We start from the raw sequence: 19,360 nt of genomic DNA on the forward strand, positions 1-19,360 counted from the left end.
AGGATGTTAAAGTTAAATAAAATATTAAACTATTGAACTTAATTTTACCTATCTCTTACTTTTTAATGTGAAATTTTAATTATATTTAAAATTGTATATGTGACTCATACTTGTGGTTTGTGTGAGTATGTCTATATTGGACATTGTGGTTATAGACTCATAATAAAAAAATTATATTTCCCCCCAAATCTATATTTTTAAACTTTTGTTGCTAGTTTGTCTTAAAGGAAGCTTTTTTTTTTTTTTTTTTAGAAATCCCTTGTGGTCTGGGTAGGTGTCAAAAGCCCAGTATAAATGCTTATGATAACTTATTGTTTTGAAGATGCTACCTATGTGGAGCCCCGTCATAGGAATTTAATTTTTCTCTGAAAATTTGCTATCATCTCACCAGATAGATATGTGGCTCATTTTGACTTCCCATGTGCTGGGATTATAGTCTTTTGAGGATCTCAGAGTTATTCCCAGTTCTCGTTTTTAATGTTCCACCATGACTGACCAAAGCTGTTATCGCCTGTCCCTTTGTGTGTGTTAAAATCAAGACCCGATTATTACTGGACTAGTTACAAATCCAAGGCTACACAAAAATCAGCATGCACTCTTGACATTTTTGTTTATTCAACATCACTAGGTTTTATCGGGAGAGAGTTTCTACACTAGCCAAGTGAGTTATTTTGCTGAAATCCATCATAATTTCTTTAATCTTTTTCCTGTTGGTAGACATTAGATTTGTTCAGTTATTAAATATGTAAAACATGCTGCAATGAACATCCTTACTTGTACATTTTTCCATATATGTCTATCTCTTATGGAGGTTTCTTAACTTTATCTTTTATGGAAATAAAATTGAGTCAAAAGATATGAAAACAAGGCAGTATCTCATAGAAAAATGAGGAGACACATAGATCAATAGAACAGAATAGAGAGTTGAGAATTTGATCTGCACAAGTACATTCAAGTGTTTTTTGTCACTAATGAAAAAGCAACTCAATGGAGGAAGGATGGTCTTTTCAATAAATCATGTTGGGACAATTGGATATTCATAGGTAAAAACAAACCTCAATCTAAACCTCACACCTTATACCCAAATTAACTCAAAATGGATCAGAGATCTAAATGAAAACTGTAAAGTTATTACACTTTTATATGATTTGGGTTAGGCAGAGTTCTTAGACATGACACCAAAATCACAACCCACAAGAGAAAAATTAACAATAGTCTTTATAAAAACTTTAAAAATGTTGTCCTCTGAAAGAAGACGAGAACCGCTGATGATAAAAATCTATTCACAAGTCACATATCCAACATAAGACTTGTATGCAAAATACACAGGGGGTTGGCAAAAGTAGGTTTACAGTTGTGAGTATGTGAAACTCTGAGTTTATTTTTGTATTTTTTATTTGTATTATAACTGTAAACATATTTTGCTTACCACTGTATAAAGAACTCTTTAAACTCAATATTAAGATAACATTTTCATTAGAAAGTAGGCAAAAGACTTTACCAGACTCATAACTTAAGAGGACATACAGAAGGCAAATAAACATATAACGATATGTTCAATATCATTAGACATTAGACAAATGCAAATTAAAGCAACAATACCAGTATATAGCTCTCAGAGTGACTTAGTTAGAGTATAGTGGCAACACCAGATGCTGGCAGGATATGGAAAAATTGGATATGTCGTACATTGCTGGTATAAATGTAAAATGCTATAATCTTCTGAAAACAGTTTGTAGTTTCGTATAAACTTATCCCATATACTTTCCATATGACCTAGCAATCACAATTCTGGATCTTTAGCCTACTGAGTTGAAAACATATATCAACACAAATATCTGCACACAAATGTTCACAGCAGCTTTGTTTGTAATAGCCCCAAACTGGAAACAACCCAGATGCCCTTCACTGGGTGAATGGATAAAGAAACTTGTTCATCCATGTAATGTAAATACTACTCAGCCATAAAGAGAATCCAATTATTGATATCCACAAACACTCAGATGGGTCTCCAGGGTATTATGCTGAGTGACAAAAACTGCCAATCTCATAAGATTACATATCTATGATTCCATTTATAGAGCACTTTTAAAATGACAAAATTATAGTGATGGAAAATAGATCAGTGGTTGTCAGGGGTTAGAATTGGAGATGATGAGTTTTTGTTGTGTTTTATGTTTTTTTGAGGTGATGAAATACTGCTGTATCCTGATTGTGGTGGTTGTTACATGAATCTATTCATGTGAAAAAAATTTTTGTAGTCCTATACAACAAAAACACAGATGAGTCCAGTATAAACTGCAGAAATTGACATGTAGTCCGTAGATTAGTTAATAGTATTGCATCCATGTCAATTTCCTGGTTTTGACATTTTACCATTATGATATAATATGTTATCATTGGTGAAAGGCAGGTGAAACCCTCATAGGAATGCTGTACTATATTTGCTACTTCTTGTATTAAGTTATTTCAAGGTAACACGTTTTTAAAAGGTAAAATTATTCCTAAATTATTGATACAATTGGAAAATTAGCTTTCAAGAAGATTATGTTGATTTCCTCCCATTTTAATAGTACTCCCAGTGGCTTTATCCATTTACCCTACTTTATATTCCTCATATACTTCTCATTATCTCAAATCATGTTGTTATTTTTTATTAGATTCTTGTCTGTTTCCCTTAAATGAAGAGAGGGGTATTGTCTCATTCACCTCTCTGTTCATAGTAACCCACAAAAGTACCTGGCATAACATTGGTCATGAATAAATATATTTTGAATGGAATGACTATAGATAAAACATCTTTATTTTTTAAAGTTATATGAAGATTTTTTAAAATATATTTTATTGATTTTTTACAGAGAGGAAGGGAGAGAGACAGAGAGTTAGAAACATCGATGAGAGAGAAACATCGATCAGCTGCCTCCTGCACATCTCCCACTGGGGATGTGCCCGCAACCCAGGTACATGCCCTTGACCGGAATCAAACCCGGGACCTTTCAGTCCGCAGGCCGACGCTCTATCCACTGAGCCAAACCAGTTTTGGGTAGATAAAACATCTTAATTTATTTCAATATTAGTGAGATTTAAACAATTTTATATGCTTATTTTCTAGCCATTATAATTTTCCTCTTGTTCATTGTCCACTAATGTTATTTTTCTTTTTTTCTATTGGCTGGTATTTATCTTTTTTATTTTAGAATTATGTATATATAACACTATTCATTCTTTGTCATTTTTTCAACTATTTCCCTGGCATCCATTTGTTTCATATTTCTGCTTGTTGTTTTTTTTTCTTGTAACTTTTAATAATGAATATTGTGAAGTTAAATTTATGTTTAAAAAATAGATTCTCTTTTTGTTTTTATGCTCAGAAATATCCCCCTGGATCTGAGGTAATATACTATATCTATTTACAAACCATTTGTTCACCTGTAATTTAATTTGGGGTTAAGTAGAGATTAAGTTATTTTTCCCCAGTAATGCTTCTTTAGCATCATTTATTACAGTTTATTTTATTTCTGTATTGGTTCAGTTTATGTTAATAATGGATTCTTAAATATACATTTCCCCTAGAATTTTACTGTTTCTCTTGTCTATTTCTATAATAGTATGACAGAGTTTTAACTACTCTAACTTTAGAACATATTATGATACCTGATTAGGCAAATTCCACTTTAAATATGTTTCTTGTTTCTTCCTACTTTACTGGTCTAAATGAGCATCTTACAAAGTTTGAAGTAAACATCACTATCTTCTTGATATTACATTTGATTTAGAGAATACTATGGGGAGGGTTGGTCTTCCTAACCAACAACATAGTGTGTCTCACTTCAATTTATTTCAGTGTTCTTTATGGTCTTAGGTCAAGTTTTATAATCTGCCTATGAGTCCTGCACATTTGTTTTTATCTAGTTTACTCTCAGATACTTTATATTTTATTGTTAAATCTGAAGACAGCCAAAACCGGTTTGGCTCAGTGGATAGAGCGTCGGCCTGTGGACTGAAGGGTCCCAGGTTCGATTCCGGTCAAGGGCATGTATCTGGGTTGCGGGCACATCCCCAGTAGGGGATGTGCAGGAGGCGGCTGGTCGATGTTTCTCTCTCATCGATGTTTCTGACTCTCTATCTCTCTCCCTTCCTCTCTGTGAAAAATCAATAAAATATATTTTAAAAAAATAAATAAATCTGAAGACAATATAGTTTCCATTACATCTTCTAACTAGATTTTTCTGCCGTGCTTGCGGTTTGTTTGTATATTTATTACATAACTCACTACCTTGCCAATATTTTAATAATTCAAATGTTTTTTTCAGTCAGTTTTTGTTGGGTTGTTATAGGATAGGTAATGTTATAACTTTCAATCAGTGATAATGTTGCCTGTTCTTTTCCTGTATTTAAAATCTATTTATTTCTCTGGCTTTACAACTTAAGTACTGTTAAGGAAATGATAATCATCATATTTCTCATATTCCTGACACTAGTGAATAATCATATATTGCCCAGCCGGTATGGTTCTGTGGTTGAGCATTGACCAGGAAGTCACTGTTTGATTCCTGGTCAAGGCGCATGCCTGGGTTGCGGGCTCTATCCCCATTGTGGGGCGTGCAGGAGGCAGCCAATCAATGATTTCCTCTCATCATTGATCTCTCTCTCTCTCTCTCTCTCTCTCTCTCTCTCTCCTTCTCCCTCTCCCTGTCTCTCTGAAATTAATAAAAAATATTTTTAAAAAGCATATATCATTTTACCATTTAACATAATAAATATAAATGACATATATATGACATATATAATATGCAATAAATGCATATAAGAAATATAATGAATACATTAAATATGTATGAATTAGAAACATATAAGCCATCATGTTTATAACTGGTCCTTCTGTTTCTAATTTTATAAGTTTGGGCTTTTTAAATTTTCAAAACATGATGGAACTTTTATTTTATCAATTGCCTTTGAAACCTCCCATTGAATAATCATAATTTTTCTATGACATAATGATGTTATCCATACCTTTTCTTGCACTGAACTTATTCTTATTAGAAAGCATATGACATGTAATGGTGTTTTTTAACATGTTGCTGGATTCAAGTTGCAAGTACCTTTTTAGGACTTCTTCAGCTATATTAATTAAGGCTATTAATTATGTTGTCCATATTTGTTAAGTTTTCTATCAAGCTAATTTTTATGCCTAAAAGATTTGACAAAGCCGCTCCCTAACCTAATTGGTCATGTTTCAAATTTGAGTCCTTCCACTACCTTATTTACTTTCCTCCAAATACATTCTAAATTGTCTGGTCATTATACTAGTACTCTGAATGGCAGTGCTTGGAACTGAAAGCAGAGATGGCATGGCAATCTGACCCAGAACAAGGCCACTGATTCCTGGATTCTAGAATAGATATATCTTCTGATAAGGTCCATGATGACACTGGCTTATTCTGGTAGCCACATAATGGTGTTGGCTTTTGTTGGTAATCATCTAAAGCCCTAAGTTTTTCTTACAAACTTCTGCTTAGCCAGTTGAAAACCTGTCCAGGTGGTTTGGTTAACCTACTGACAGTCCCTCACACCATTTCCTTTTCAATTTCATCTCATTAGATTCAGATCATTATTTTAACCTGCCTTTATTCTTTTCGAATCTTGACTCTGTCATCCAATGAATTACTGTCTTTAGTCTCATATCATTCATAGAGGAATGTTTACTTGCTACCCCTTCCTCTTTACCACTGATATGTCTGTCTGAATGGATATTTTAGTGCCTATCTCTTTACCACTGATTATCATTAATCATTTAGTAAGATAATTCAAAGTTACACATTTGGGTTTATTCTTTCATCATATAATAATTAAATAATTTCTCTCACCCAGGCTGTGATAGATATTGGGTATATGACAACTAATAAAATTTGTTTTCCCTACTCAAGGACTCAGAGAACACAGACAAGTAAAAAAATAAGATTAATTCAATATGGTATTTGTTATGATAGGGAAGTATAAACATCTTTAAATTATTAAAAAAGATTTAAGGCAAAAGGGAATAGATGATAATTATTTTCTAAATCTCATTGATCTAAGTATATCAGATCTGTGATGGGTGCTTTGATGTATTACTGAGATCTGGTTTAGAAATGAAATACTAATAGTCTCACAGAGGTCTCTCATTTTAGGATGAAAGAAATGTAACATGAGTATGAGAAAGTAAGGCAAAAAAAATACTCATGCCATTGAATTCAAATTAGAAATATCATTGTGATAATTAGTGCCCAGGGTTTTTTTTGTTGTTTTTTTCTGAACACCATTCCACTTTGAAAGCAAAATGGCTGGGGCAAGTAATAAGATGCATCCAGACCAGCAATTAAGGAAGCACTTAGAATAACATTTCAAAAAGATACAAAAGCTGCCTGATTGGACTCATACTAGCCAAATTTGGAAAAAATTGAGCAACAAAGTGAATAATAACAGAAATTAAGTAAAACCTATTGTATAAAATGAGAATTCATGTGTCCATAGAGACAGTAACACAAAATGAACAAATAAATCACGAGGAAAAACTCTCCCTTGCAGGAGAATGCTAACTAATAAATACAGAGGAAATAACAGCATTAGATAATGGCCATTTTTCAACCTTATTTTAATCATTTATTCAAACAAGAATCATCAATGGATATTAATACTATTAGTTGAAAGTTTGGTGATTAACAGAATATTTACACAGTTGAAAAATATCTCCCCACTGATTTCTTATTAACTACAAAAGAAATTTATAGTGAAGAAACTTGGTGGATACACCCTTATTAGTGATCACAGTTAACATCCTGTATAATAAAAGGGTAATATGCAAATAAAACAAACAGCAGAACTACTGATCACTATGAAGCACACTGACCACCAGGGGAAAGACGCTCAATGCAGGAGCTGCCCCCTGGTGGTCACTGCACTCCCATGGGGGGAGCACGGCTCAGCCACAAGCCAGGCTGACTGCTGGTGAGCGCAGTGGTGGTGGTGGGAGCCTCTCCCACCTTCGTGGCAGCGCTAAGGATGTCTGACTGCTGGCTTAGGCAGGGAGCGGGCCTAAGCCATCAGTCAGACATTCCCCGAGGGCTCCCAGACTGCAAAAGGATGCAGACTGGGCTAAGGGACCACCCTCCCCCCGCCCCCCGAGTGCATGAATGTCATGCACCTGGCCTCTAGTCTCCAATAATGAGACAAACAGACATTGTGTAGCTCTTGATACAAAGCACAAGAAATAGGACCATATGCATAATGTCCCTGCAGAAAAAGTGTAAACCTGAATCTAAACATGAGAAAGAATCATATAAATGTAATTTGGGGGTCATCCTACAAAATAACTCCTCTATACTCTAGAGCACTTTTCCATATAAAAAGAGCCCTGGCCGGTGTGGCTCAGTTGGTTGGAGCATTGTCCCACAACTCAAAAGGTGGCAGGTTCAATTCTTATTCAGGGCAATACCGAGATTGAGAGTTTGATCTTTGAACCCTGTTCAGGGCACATATCAGAAGCAGCTGATCAATATTTCTCTCTCATAACAATGTTTCTCTCTCTCTCTCTCTCAACCTCTCTCTCTCTCTCTCTCTCTCTCTCTCTCTCTCTCTCTCCCTCCCTCCCTCCCTTCCTCTCTCTAAAATTAATTTAAAAATTTTTAAAGAAAAACAAGACTGAAGAGACATAACACCTAAATGCAATGATGATCCTGGCTGGACAACATACTGGACCATGGGGATGGGACAATAAAAAGAATGTTATTAATACACTTGAAAAAGTTTGAGTATGGCCACATGCACAATATATTAGATAATATTACATTAGTATTAAAGTCCCAAATCTCATCAGATACTTCCATCTAGTACTATTAAGAGATGTGCTTTTTCTTAAGGCTATATGTGCTGAAATACTAAGAAGAGTCATGTAGCTGACAAAAGAATTGAATCCAAATCTCAGCAAAACTAATAATAACAATAATGTTAATAATATTTATTACACTACAATATGCAAATATTTTCTTTATAATATAATGTGTAATATGGGGGAAGCAGATGTGGCAAAATGTTAACAATTAAGAATGTAGGTGAAAGGTATTTGGGAATTCATTATATTACTCCTGCAACATTTAAGCTAGTTTGAAGTATTTTTAAAAATAAAAACTTAAAAAAATAAAAATAATAAATAAATAAAAATAAAAACTTAAAAGTTAGAAGAAAATACTTTAGTAAAATAATTATCTGTAATTTAATGTTTTTTAAAATTCTATAAATTTTCTCAGTGCTTTCTGAAACACAGAATACACTATGCATGTGACTTTGTATATACTGTAGTAATTGGCACATACACCATATTTCTAAATAACTAGAAAAATAATTTGTGCCAGATATAGTCTAATTGACTAAATTTTGTGACTCATGCATCCATTCTTGGAATGTGACCCCAAATAAGGGTTATTCCTCAAGCCTAGCTGCCTAATTTGTGCCAAACTAATAAAGAATACATTTATCTTTAAATTGGGATACCTACTTTGATTGGTAACTCTACTTTTATTACATTTTTAAATCAATGATGAATGGTTAGAGGAGTTGTTAGTTAGCATTGGCCATAATTATTTTAATACTAATCTACAGAATACTTTCCAGATAAATTCAAAAATAACAGACTTCGTAAAAATTAATTTAATATCCATTAACCAAGATGTTTTAAAGTCCTGTATGCATTAAATATGATTTTTACCATCTACAGAAACCTTTTTCAAAATGCTCTGAAGTGTATTGTGACACTATAAAGTGGTTTTTAAAATCCTATCGATCAAAATGTTAATATATACTTAGATACTGATGACTAATGGAATGAACTGAAACTCCTTGTTCAAAAATAGAGCTACATAGAATTTGACAGTAAAATCACAGGAATAGATACTCATTTGTAAAGTATTTTGGATAGGCTTTACAAATATGCTTTCATGATTTGCAATTCCAGGAATATGGAGTAGATCTACTTTTCCTCTTCCTCCCACTAAATTCAACTAAAACTCCTAGATATTACATGTAAACAAGCATAATAAGACTCTAAAAGAATGAAAGAAGGTGGCAAAACTGCTAGTCACCCCAGGACCTAAAGAATGGCATGATGGTGTGTCCCCTGCATTTTCTCTTTGGTTCATTTGCTCCAGAATTGAAGCTGAATAAGCTGGCAACTCAGAAATGCTAATGGATGCAGATAAAAACATATCACAGGATGAATTCTACCTGCAGCCTCACGCAAAATTAATTTAGATGATTTAGATAATGAAAATTTGGACCTTTAAGCTGACAAGGTTAACAATGTGGGCTTGAATTGATTCTGTAAAGGGCTGAGACTTTTGAATACTTTGGGATAGGGTGAATGCATTTTGCCTGTGGGATGCACATGTATCTTTGGTGGCCAGAGGGTAGACTATGGTAGACAGAGTAATTTCCTCCAAAGAAGTTCAGGTTCTGATACCCTCAACATGTTATTATCTTACTTTACATGGCAAAAGGGACTTTGCAGAGGTAGTTAAATTAAGGACTTTCAAATGAGATTATCCTGGATATTTTGGGGGTGGGGGTTGCCCTAATATGCTCACAATGGGTCCTTACAAGGGAAAGAGGGCAGCTGGAGAGTTAGTCAGAAATGGAGATGTAATAATGGAACCAGCAATCAGGGTGATGTGATTGCTGACTGAATACCACATGCCAAGGAATCTGGAAGCCTAGGAGCTGGAAAAGTCAAGGAAATGGGTTGTCCTCCAGAGTCTTTAGTAGGAACTCGATCTTGCTGACATCTTGATCACAGTCCACTAAGACTCATCTTGGAATTCTGATCTCCAGTGCTATAAGAAAATAAATTTGTGGGGTTTTTAAGCCACTAAGTTTATGGATATTTATCACAGCAGCAATAGGAAATTAAAACCTATTTGAAGCAAGAGTGATAGCATTAAAAGGAGAAATAAAACACAATGGTAGTTGGAGACTACAACATTTCTCTCAACAATTAATAGGAGGGCTGGAGAGAAAATCAGCCAAGCTATAGAAGAGCTCAGTAGTATCAGAAATTAACAGGACCTGTTTTACATTTATAAAGCTTTGAATACAACAACAGCAAAATATATATTCTTTTCAAGTCCCCATGGAACATGTGCCTCTATAGATTATTTTCTGAGCCATAAAATGAACATCAACAAAATTAAAATAATTAAAATAATGTGGTTCTTTGACCACAGTATAATCAACCTATAAATCAGTAACAGAAAGAAAACAGGAGAGTTTCCAAATACTTGGAAACTAAGTAACACACTTCTGAATTATCCATGGGTCAAAGTATTAAGGGCAATAAAAATGAATTAACTTAAAATGAAAATACAGCACATTAAAATTTGTGGGCCACATCTATAGCAGTGTGTAGAGGGAATCTTGTAACCTTAAATGTAAATATCAAAAAAGAGGAAAAATCCCAAATCAATAATCTAAACTTATGCTTCTAGAACCTGAAAAGAAGAATATGCCCCATACAAGCATAAATAATAATAAAGAGAAGTGAACAATGAAATTGAAAACAGAAAAACAATAGAGAAAATCAATGAAGCAAAAAAACTAGTTTTTTAAAAAGCTAGTTTTTTAAACAGATGAATAAAATTGACAGACTTCTAACAAGACTAACAAAGAAAAGACAGAGGTGACATAAATTATCAACATCAGGAATAACAGGGCATATCACTGCAGATACTAAAGATATCAAAATGGTAACAAATGAACACTAAGAATAAGTGCCCATTCATAAATTTGACAAATTAAATGAATTAGACCTCATTATCAAAACACACAAACTACCACAATTCACACAATATGAACGATATAGTTGGAATAGCCCTATACCTAACAAATAAACTGAATTTGTAATCAAATAACTTACCACGAAGAAAATCCTTGACTAGATTACTTCAATGGAGAATTCTACCCAACACTAAAAGAACAAGTAACAGCAATGTTATATGATTTTATTTAGAACAAAAAAAAAGAGGAGGGAACACATTCTAATTCATTTAATGAAGATAGTATTACCCTGACATGAAAACATAAAAGACAGTACAGAAGAAGAAAACTACAGACCAATATACTTCATAAATATAGACACAAAAATCCTTAATAAAATAGAATTCAGAGTGTATAAAGAGAATTTTACCCCATAACCAAGTGGAGTTTATTCCAGGAATCCAAAGCTGGTTCAATATTCAAAAATTAATGTAATTCAGGCTAAATAAGAAAAGTTACAAAGTAAAAGTTGCCCTTTTTAGAAGAAGGAAATGCAAATAACAAATAAGCACATGAAAAGATGTTCAATCTTTAGCCACTAGGGAAATGTAAGTTAAAACCATAATCCTATATAATAAAAGCCCAGTGACTGAACGACTAGAACAAGTGGTTGACCAGTCGCTATGATGCACACTGACCACCAGGGGGCAGACGCTCAACGCAGGAGCTGCCCTCTGGTGGTCAGTGCACTCCCACAGTGGGAGCAGCCACTAAGAGGGCAGGTTCACAGCTGCCCAGCTGATCGGAATGAGCAGCGCTCCCACAGTTGGTTGATCCCTGCAGGCCATGCCCCCCACCAGTGCACAGATTCCATGCACTGGGCCTCTAGTAATATAGAATATATCACTATACACCTCTTAGGATGGCTAAAATAAAAATGTGATAGTATCAAATGTTGGCAAAGGTGTGGAGAAATTCATACGTTGATGTTGGGAGTGTGAACTGCTATAGGCATCTTAAAAAAAATAAGAATTTTCTAAACTTTCTCATTAAACTCTTAATTTTGCTATAGCTGTGGATACGCATGGTGTTGTGGGAAATAATACAATGAAATCCCATGTAGTCTTTACCCTATTCAGCTATATTTGAAATTTCCAAATTGGGCCTTAGCTGGTTTGGCTCAGTGGATAGAGCATCATCAGCCTGTGGACTGATGGGTCCCGAGTTCAATTCCAGTCAAGGGCACATGCTGCATTGTGGCTCGACCCTCAGTAGGGGGCGTGCAGGAGGCAGCCAATCAATGATTCTCTCTTATCATTGATGTTTCTCTCTCTCTTCCTCTCCCTTTCTCTCTGAAATCAACGAAAATATTAGAAAATAAATTTCCAAATTGGTTACATAAAATATTCATTAGTTAAATAAAACATAGGACAAAATGTACCATTGGGTTGACATTTCTTCTGTTCTTGGTAGAAAAAAAAACTATCAACAACAACACAAAAAGAATCTAACATTTATTATTACTGGTTAGAGAGTTTTAAAGATGCCAGTTCACTCATGTTGGTTGATAATTTTGAAATTCTGTTGTTAGGTGCATACAAATTCGGTACTGATAATTTTTGATGGTTTGACTCCTTTGTTCCTAGCTCATCTTCTTCTTTATACTTAATAATAATTGTTCTGGCTCTAGGAATGCAATGTTGGTTTGATATTTGAAAATAAATCTATATAAGCACCTAATTGCCAATTAAGAAGAAAACTCATAATCATTAGCTAAAAGATGCAGAAAAAACATTTTATAAAATTCAACAGACATGACATTTATGATTTTTGAAAAAGAAACCCTCTGCAAACAAGAAAAAGAAGGAAATTTCTTTAACCTGATAAAGGGCATTTATGAAAAGCACGCAGCTAACATAATACTTAATGGTGAAAGATTAAATACTTTCCCCCTAGAGTAGGGAGGAAGGTATGGATATCTGCTTTCACCATTTATATTTAACATTATACTAGTGATCTTTACCACCATAAAGAGGTAATGAAAACATATATAAAGGAATAATGATTAGAAACAAAAAAGGAAAACTGTCACTACTTACAGATGACATCATTGTATACATAGAAAACACTATAGAATCTTCAAAGGAAAATCCTGGAACTAACATGTTAATTTATTAAAGCAAGAGGATATACACTTAATATATATTTATTGCATTTATATGTACTTTAAACAAACATTTGCAAAATTAAATTTTTAAAGATCCACAAGATCATAAACAATAAAATATTTAGAAAATATTTAAAGAATGACATATGTTTCTCTTAATTTCTGAGAGAAATGAAAGCACATCTAAACAAATGGAGCAAAAAGAACATGTTCACTGATTTGGAGAATCAATATTTTTGAGATGTCCATTCTCTCTAAATTTATCAATAGATGTAATACATTCTTAATCAAAATTTAACTTCCAGGTGTTTGCACAATACACACAAAATAAAAATTATGTACGCAGCATGACTTATACAAGAATGTTCATAGCCTTTTCAGAATAGCCAAAATATGGAAGAACCCAAGTGTCTATATTCAGGAGAATGAATAAGTATATTATAGTGTACTAGAAGCCCAATGCACGAAAGTTGTGCAAGAGTAGGCCTTCCTTCCCCTGGCTGCCGGCACTGGCTTCCCTCTGGCACCCGGGACCCAGGCTTCCCTTGAAGTCCCAGCTTCATCTGGAAGGTCCTCTGGAAGGATGTTGAGTCTAATTAGCATATTATGCATTTATTATTATAAATTCTTATAGTGGTATACTAATTCATCCATAAAAGCAGAAAATTACTGAAAGACAAAAACATGGATGAATCTAAAAACAAATAAACAAAAACATTGAGCAAAAATGAAAAGAATAAAAACTATTATTTCACTCACATGTAGTATAAGAACAGACAAAACTAAGCTGTGATGTTTGAAATGAAAAATGGTTATCTCTAAAAGGACAGAATAGGATTTTCTGGGGCAATAGGAATGTTCTGTTTTGTTTTGAGTGGTCATTACACAAGTGAATGCAATTGCCCAAACTCCTCATACCAAATATTTAAGATATCTGTGTTTTATTTTATATAAATTATACCAATTTATTGGACTCATGAATTTTGAGAAAAATATTCTGGGAAGTTTAAAACCTTATTGACATTATCTATGTAAGTCATAGAGATAGTAAGTCAAGATTTAAAAAAAATAAGTTCTTTTGGACACTGGACATTGGCAGAGAAAATTTCATAAAAGAAAGTGCCCACTGACAAACATTATATGAAGATTGTGCTTTCCTCATAGTTGTTCTAGCTGCCTTGAGGCTGTATAGTTGGAATTCAAAATATCTGACAGGAACGTTCTTGACACGGTTATGGTGATCTCCATCATTACTTCAGCAAGAATAATGTTTTAGTGTCTTTTTTTTCTTTCTCTTTAAATGATGCTGTTAGCGTTAAGCCTCAGGGCAGAAGTACAGTAAAGTGGATAACTAATTGAAATATTTAAAAAAACCAAACAGCATATTCATGAGCTATTACAATAAAATAGCACAGAAAACTGCCTCCTCAATATAACTATTGGTTAAATGAGTAAATATACTTATATTCAGATTAAAAGTTCATCAAGGACAGGAATTTGTCTCTTGTTTCACATAACATGTTATCTGTCACAGTGTAGACACACATGTGTCAAAACACTTTCTGTTTTAATATACATGGAAGCGGTGCTATCTAGAAGTTCCTCAGAGGGGTATATCTGTTAGTTAACTATTGCCACAATGATATTACATAACACACCACCCCAAAACTCAGTGGCTTAAAAAAGCACTTATTCTCAGGAATCTGCTCTGTTGACTCATACACCTGCAGGGAAGGAGCTACAAAGTCACATGGCAAAGGGTTTGGATACCAGGAAGAATGAAGCATTGGAGTCAATGATGTTATCCAACACATGGGGATTTGGAATTCTGAATAAAATTTTAGGAAGCCTGTTATAAAAGTATGAATGTAAGAGAATATTGCCCCGCTGAATCATGTGGATGATATATCAAAGTAAACCAAGAGCTTTGGAACATTATTGCCTAAAATGTAAAGTCTTGCCTAGACAATAGATCCTTCTGACTGTTTCACTATTATATTTTTCTACCGATATATAGATACATTTGAGGATAATAAATATCTAAACCATAATGGATCTTTCTACCTATGAACACAGTATATCTGTCAATATATAGTGAGGTTCCTATTGCCTTTTGTTTTTAATTTTAGAATTTGTTAGAAACCCAATTATATAGAACTCCTCTTCTCTCAAGGAAGGAACATTTTTTATTTCTAAGAGATGGAAATAATTCCACTTTTTAATTTATTCCCAAAGTGGAACATGGAATCCCTTGGGCCATAAGCTGTCTCAATTCAGTTGCTTTGGTTTGACTGTACTGCAAAATATGAAAATATCATATCGTAGATCCTGGCAACTAAATCTAAGCTTCAATCCCATTGCTAACTTCTACCCAAATAATAATTTACAGCATTAAGGATGATAGGTAATTGCCACAAAGGTCAGAGTGATAAGGCAACTGAAGTGGTATGATGGTTTTTGATCTTACACATGATCAGTTTCAGAACTTAGTCATCAATAAAAATTCCTTATCAGTACACAGTACCTCATGCACCAAAATGTATACACACAATCTCCATTCTTCCCTGGGGTGACAAATTCCCCTCCCCACTTGCCTGTTTTCCTGCCAACCCAGATTATATTCTAAAGTCAGATAGGATTGCAAATATCTAGATTTAAGTTGAAGAATTTTATAGCCTTAGGCTTTAGAATGTTCATAATAATATCTGAAAACTAACATGTATCTCAACCTATTTCTGAAAGTTGTCAATATAGCTCAGGGTAAAGTTATCCTTCTGTCTTGATGACTATAGCACACTGGTAGCTAAGTCAGAGAACTTGTCTGGGTCCTTTAGGGCATTAGATGTGACATCAATGTTCCCTGGCTCCCCATGTTTGTATTTTTACCCAGATGAGTGAAGGAGTATAATTGTAAGCACTGGAGAGTTCAACCTTTGCAAATATGAAGTCATCATTATATCCTAAGGTTGAGATAAAGGTGCCACATCACAAGCAGAGAAAGAGGAGGGAGAGGATAGCAATAGATGATGTGGTAATCCTGTATGGTGTCACCCAAAATTTCCAATGACAACAATATATAGGATTTCGAATCTCTTGTAAGGCTTTCCCTGCATGGTGACTGTCACTGACCATCTCAAAGAGAGCTCTACCTGAAACTGTTCCTCAGAAGTAGTGACAATAGAATGGATATATAGACCAACGGAATAGAATAGAGAACCCAGAAATCGACCCAAACCACTATGCTCAATTAATATTTGACAAAGGAGGCAAGAACATAAAATGGCGTCAAGACAGTCTCTTCAATAAATGGTGCTTGGAAATTTGGTCAGACACATGCAAAAAATGAAACTAGACCACCAACTTACACCATACACAAAAATAAACTCAAAATGGATAAAGGACTTAAACATAAGATGGGAAACCATAGAAATATTAAAGGAATCCACAGGTAGCAAAATCTCAGATATATGCCGAAGGAATTTCTTCACTGACACAGCTCCTAGGGCAATGGAAACTAAAGGGAAAATAAACAAACGGGACTATATCAAAATAAAAAGCTTCTGCACAGCAAAAGAAACCATCAACAAAACAACAAGAAAGCCCACTGCATGGGAGAACATATTTGCCAATGATATCTCTGATAAAGGTTTAATCTCCAACATGTATAGGGAACTCTTACAACTTAACAAAAGGAAGATAACCCAATCAAAAAATGGGCAAAGGACCTAAATAGACACTTTTTGAAAGAGGACATACATAAGGCTGAGAGACATATGAAAACATGCTCAAAGTCACTACTCATCTGAGAGGTGCAAATCAAAACGACAATGAGGTACCATCTCACACCTTTCAGAATGGCTATCATCAGCAAATCAACAGATGACAAATACTGGCAAGGATGTGGAGAAAAAGGTACCCTCCTGCACTTCTGGTGGGAATGCAAACTGGTGCAGCCACTGTGGAGAACAGTATGGAGTTTCCTCAAATAACTAAAAATGGAACTTCCATTTAACCCAGTGATCCCACTTCTAGGAATATATCCCAAGAAACCAGAAACACCAATCAGAAAGGATATATGCATCCCTATGTTCATAGCAGCACAATTTACCATAGCTAAGATTTGGAAACAGCCTAAGTGCCCATCAGCAGATGAATGAATTAGAAAACTGGTACATCTACACAATGGAATACTATGGTGCTGTAAAAAGGAAGGAATTCCTACCATTTGCAGCAGCATGGATGGAGCTGGAGAACATTATGCTAAGTGAAATAAGTCAGTCAGAGAAAGATAAATATCACATGCTCTCACTCATTTGTGGATTATAATGAACAACATAAACCGAAGAACAAAAATAGATGTAGAGACAGAGAAGCATCGATCAGATGCTCAAAACTCAGAGGGAAGGTACGGGAGGGTGGGGGTTAGGGGGAGAGATCAACCAAAGGACTTGTATAAATGCATATAAGCCTAAGCGATGGATGTGGACAACAGGGGGTGAGGGTGAGGGCAGGATTGGGGGGATGAGGGGACATTGGGGGGATAAGGACACATTTGTAATATCTTAATCAATAAAGGGGGAAAAAAGAATTAGTGACAATAGAGAAATATCAGGTGATTCAGCTACCCAGGGGCATGAAACCATTCCAGGAAGTAAGGGAGTCTCCACAATTCATAGAGAAACATATTAGAGCTACTTTCAGTAATGGCATATGAAGACTCCCTATGCTAGGAGCTTCCTGAATCTGAAAGATTTTGGAAACTGTGACTCACTAGAGAGATCGATGACACAAACCACTAAAAATGAGTGAAGCTGCCCTAGCTGGTTTTGCTCAGTGGATAGAGTGTCGGCCTACAGACTGAAGGGTCCTGGGTTTGATTCTGATCAAAGGCACGTGCCCGAGTTGTGGGCTTGATCCCCAGTGTGGGGCATGCAGGAGGCAGCTGATCAATGATTCTCTCCCATCAATGATGTTTCTCTCTCTTCCTCTTCCTTCCTCTCTGAAATCAATAAAAAAGTAAATTTAAAAAATGAGTGAATATGATAAAAATCACAATACTTAAACTATTACTTGGGTGAACAGTCCAGTGACAGGACTATCACCAGAATTCCTTTTTGGCAAGTATCATCCCTGGAAGCATAAAATAGCTTTGAATTCGGGAAAGTCAAGATTTGTGATCTCTGATATCATAACATGTGTTCATATCTTCCCTTATACATATGGATACTTGATTTTCTATTGATAAAGAGAGTTCAAAAAAAAGAATGAATAACAATTTTTCACCAAAACAACAAAAATTTAAAGTCCCTAAACCTTTTTTTGTAGACTAACTGTTATGATAACCTTGAATCCTAACCCATATTTTATATTTCATTTGAATCTCAGATAGAGGGTTATACAAAAATGGGCATGTCATGGACCTACAAAATGGGCTTGTCTTTGTCTATTTCTTTGCATTTTTAAGGATTTCATTGAAATGCACATGTGACAATAGACAGTATATCAGCTGAATAGTGATATTTTGCTTAATGTACTGAAAGGCAATAGAGTAGAAGATGATAGTTGTGAGAGGAATTCACTTTATAAATATGGATGTCACTACTGCAAATTCAATTGGAATTGATGGATTTTTTGAACTTGATGTGTTGCCTGATCTCTAACAGAATGTGTAAGGAAGTTAAGATTTATAAGACAAGAATATCTTGTAGTTTTTTAGATTTCCATTAATATTCTTATGAAACACTTGTATTTAAACAGAAGCCAATGTTTGTTCTGGGTCTAGACCAGTGGTTCTCAACCTTCTGGCTCTTTAAATACATTTCCTCATGTTGTGACCCAACCATAAAATTATTTTCATTGCTACTTCAGAACTGTAATGTTGCTACTGTTATGAATCATAATGTAAATATCTGATATGCAGGATGGTCTTAGGCGACCCCTGTGAAAGGGTCGTTCGACCGCCAAAGGGGTAGCAACCCACAAGTTGAGAACCGCTGGTCTAGACCATAAAATATTTCCTGTTGTCCATGTTACCTAGCTGACAACCATAGCCAATATACTAATTGTGAGATTCTATCTGCTAAGATTTTGGATAAAGATTAAAGGCCATCCTCACAAAAATAAAATCTCAACATTCAGTTTCATTCACCTTTGCACTTGGGATTGGGACACATGTTGAACCTCTGGGCACCTCTCTGTTCTGAGAACATTAATAACCTGGACCTCACAGAGAGCTCTTATTTTTTTCATCTTTTAACCTTTATTTTTGCAATATTCTGGTTGCCATTTTCATAGAAGATCCAAAATGACACATCTGAGTGCCATTGTGCTTTTATACTTTCTGGATTTTTGAAGTAAGGCACAAATATACAAATAGTATATCGATTATATTTACTAACCTGTGGTTATCTA

This window comes from Myotis daubentonii, chromosome X, assembly GCF_963259705.1.
Source record: "Myotis daubentonii chromosome X, mMyoDau2.1, whole genome shotgun sequence".
NCBI lineage: Eukaryota > Metazoa > Chordata > Mammalia > Chiroptera > Vespertilionidae > Myotis > Myotis daubentonii.